This window comes from Euprymna scolopes, chromosome 13 (assembly GCF_053919585.1).
Source record: "Euprymna scolopes isolate OS-2025 chromosome 13, ASM5391958v1, whole genome shotgun sequence".
NCBI lineage: Eukaryota > Metazoa > Mollusca > Cephalopoda > Sepiida > Sepiolidae > Euprymna > Euprymna scolopes.
In genome coordinates, this window is record NC_136494.1 from 58,350,289 (window position 1) to 58,354,547 (window position 4,259).

Below are 4,259 nucleotides of genomic sequence, written 5' to 3' on the forward strand. Positions count from 1 at the left end.
AAACAAACTAATAAAATCACATTTCGTCATTTTTCATAATTCTTTGATATGTTACTAATTTCGACAATATTTTTTATAATTTAAACAATCTTCGTCGCCCTCTCTTACTAAAAAATTACTTTGATATATTGTCTGGGCTGATTATTTTATAAAAACACAACTATCAATTAACTCACACTTCATCATTTTTCTTAATTCTTGAATATGTTACTCATTTCGACAATTATTTTTAATATTTTAACCCACATTATCAATCCCCCCACTACTAAAATAATAACTTTGATATATTATCTGGAATGAGTATTTCATTTCAAACACATCAATCAAGTAACTCACATTTTGTCATTTTTCATAATTCTTGAATATGTTACTAATGTCGACAATCATTTTTCATAATTTTAACCCACATCATCGCCCCACTTACTAAAATAATAACGTTGATATATTGTCTGGTCTGATTATTTCATTGCAAAAACACTAAATCATTAAATAACATATTACATTTTTCATAATTCTTGGATATGTTACTAATTTCGACAATTATTTTTCATAATTTAAACCATCCTCTCTTACTAACATAGTTACTTTGATATATTTACTGGGCTGATTATTTTATTATAAACACACAATCGATTAACTCACATTTAATATGTGTTCATAATCCTGGATATGTTACTAATTTCGACAATAATTTTTATAATTAAAAACCCACATTATGCCTCTCCCTCCAACTTATATAATATATTTGATATATTGTCTGGGCTTATTATATCATTACAAATACACCAATCAAGTAACTCACATTTCATCATTTTTCATAATTCTTGGATATGTTACTAATTTCGACAATAATTTTCATAACTTTAACCCACTATGTCGCTCCCCCTTACTTAATTAATAACTTTGATACATTTAATTACAAATAAATCAATCAATTCTGGGTATTCTCATAGTATATATGTTTCACCTATCTTATCCAATCCCGGATGACGCTGCATATTCTGCTAATATATATCATTCACCTATTTTGCTACTATATTCTTTCCACCTATCTCATTCAATACTGGGCGACGCTTTCTGATAGTATATATTTTCACATCCAATTTAATCCCGGGACTGACTTCATATCCGCCACCCCACTGTTCAAAATATACATTAAATAAAGTAATGTTTTAATCGTAAACTGTTTCAGCCATTTCCGAGATCTGACTTTATATCACCAACCGACTGCTAAAAATATGCATGAAATAATGTAATGTCTAAATAGTAAACTGTTTCAGCCATTTCCGGGACCGACTTTATATCCCAAACCCACTGCTAAAAAGATACCTGAAATAATGTAATGTCTAAACAGTAAACTGTTTCAGCCATTTCTGAAACTGACTTATAATCCCTAACCTACTGTTGAAAATATACATGAAATAAAGTAATGTATAAATCGTAAACTTTTTCAGCCATTTCCGGGACCGAATTCTTATCTCCCATCCCACTGTTAAAAATCTACATTAAATAAAGTAATGTCGAAAACGTAAGAGGTTGCAGCCATTTCCGGAACCGACTTCATATTTTCCACCCCAATGTTAAAAATACACATTAAATAAAGTAATGTGTAATGCGTAAACGGTTTCACCCATTTTCGGGACTGATTTAATACCCCCCACACCACTGTTAAAAATATACATGAAATAAAGTAATGTTTTAATCGTAAACGGTTTGAGTAATTACCGGGACTGACTTCATATCCCGTAACCCACTGCTTAAAATATACTTGAAATAAAATAATTTTTAAATCATAAACTGTTTCAGCAGCTTTTCGAAAGTAATACATAAAAACATTAACACGGTTAGAGATTAGGCAACCATTGCTTCAACATGAATTTCTGAGTGTAGCATCAGTTTCAGCATTCCAGTGACTTAAATCCCCTCTTTTGGTTTTGGTTAATGGAGGAGAAATCCTTCATTACTGATACAATTCTTATTTTTGTTATTGACCAGAGTGCCCCTTTTGGGGAGTTGGTTTCCCCCTAAATTTTTAACTGACCTCATGTCCAATTCCGCCCTTGTGGGGAGGCAAGTAAACAAAAAAAAATAATCAGAACGGACATTTCCCAGTCATTTTATAATTAATCAGAAGTGACATTTCCAAGGCATTTTGTAATTAAATCAGAAATAACTTTTTCCATTTACTTTTTTAATATTAAAACTTTGTTACATTAAACATAGTACCTATTCACAATACCTCCCCACGGGACAGATTAAGACACCAGGGTCTTTTTTAACGTGGAGAAAAATTTTTCTTAGTCGTAAAGGATTTCTCTTCCACTGAGAGAGAAGAAATTGAAATGTAGCACCTGAAGAACAGATACTACAGTTTGATCTTAGCCAAAAGGCCAAGAAAGAAAAATCATTTTTATTAGCTTTGCCTCAACAGCGACACCAATTTTTTTTTTTTTTTTTATATGTATTTGGAATATTTCACTTTCCTTTTTTAAGGATGCACAGCATGATAACGGACGGAGCGATAAGCGTAATAATAATAATAATAATAATAATAATAATAATAATAATAATAATAATAATAATAATAATAAATGCAATGTTTCTTTGTAAGTGTGAAATGGTTTGGCAATATGCCTATGAAACCGAATTATTAAATAATGGAATAGTATGACACTGTAAAATGCAAACATTGTTTGTGCCTGCATGAACGACCCAATTTACATGGCGACCATCTGTTTTAACTGCGGGAATCAACGGGGGAGCACACGCATACGCACAACTCAAATTACGTCTACTACGACCTTATTGTAATTAATGTCAGGTACACATGCACTGAAAAAAATGGACGAATATTTAATGCAAATACTAATACATGTTGTGGTTTTGTAAGTTAAAAAATAAATTGTGTGTATATTATGTATGCATAAATAAGATTGTGTGGCCACAAATAAAACACTAATGCCCTTCCAATGAACAGGAAAATAGTGCGGAGTATTTGTTTAAGTTTGTTTTTAAATAATTCAATGTTAGGGGTGTTTGTATGTGTATATTATTAGAATGTCATCAATACAAATATTTTGGGTTTTCTGATATTGTTTATAATCGGAAAACGTAATTTTGTAGTTTTGCGTATTTATTACGTGTATAATCGCTAGTCGGTTTGTCTAATTAATGTGAAGTTTGCGAAAAAATACTCTAATCAGATTATTTCATATATCGTTACGGTGTAATGGGTTAAAGTATGAGGACTTAGAACTGTGGGGGTAATTATACTTGTTTTGAGCGAATAAAATACTAATAAGTTATGGTCTTGAAGGCAACTACGTTATTTGTTTTCTTCTATAAAACGTAGACACATTATTTGAACTGAAATATTTTTTATTAAACTTGAGTTTACTTCCGACAGCCTTGTAACTCTCTCTTCCATTATTTTTCTTTTAGTTCTCACATTCCATGAACAATGTTTCTGATAAAGGTGGAATAATTGTTGTTTTCTAGCTCGGAATTTATTCGTCTCACATTTATCATTCGACACTTTTGGACCTTGAAGTAGTATCATTTTAGTTTTTTGCATCATGTGACTTCATGCCCTCTCTAGAGCGATTTTCAATTTAGCTAAAACACAAATTATTATATATAGCGGTTCATTTAGGAAGCTTTATCGATCGAACTTACGTGTGTTTATTTCTTTCGACTTTATATATAAGATATATAAAAATTAAGAATGAATTTTCCTCACATTAATTTATAAACAGATTCATTGAAAGCAATTCAATTTTTAAAATGCTGACGAAGCCCACGGGAAGGTATTCATGATTACTCATTTTCTAGTTTTATTGTAATCACATATATTATATGTTCACAACTAATGATTATGTTATAGTCATAAACATACATACACACATACGTACATGTATGCACACATACATGGTGATTGTCACTTCTTGACAGAAGAAGACCATCTTTCCCTTGCTTTATTGTTGATTACTCATTCATTTTCATGTATTTTTGAAATATATATTTTTTTAATTATATACACATATATACACTTATACACACATACATATATACATGTGGAGATGTGATCAAGATGCATCAATTCCTGTTTTCTGTGGGAACGAAGGTGGCTCTTCAGACCAGCCTCGCTCTTACACAGTCTGTTGCAAAGGCCACACTTAAGCTGAGATTGATGGATGCCAACTGGTGCTGCTCTACTGTGGACGCTCATATGACGCTTCAGGCCTCCACGCGATTTACAA

The 4,259-nt window shown here is 31.3% G+C and overlaps 1 pseudogene; it reads right to left on the minus strand.

The window, feature by feature from the left end:
• Positions 1-2,286: 2,286 nt before the first annotated feature.
• Positions 2,287-2,402, minus strand: LOC145292522 (U2 spliceosomal RNA; annotated as a pseudogene).
• Between the last annotated feature and the right edge of the window lie 1,857 nt (positions 2,403-4,259).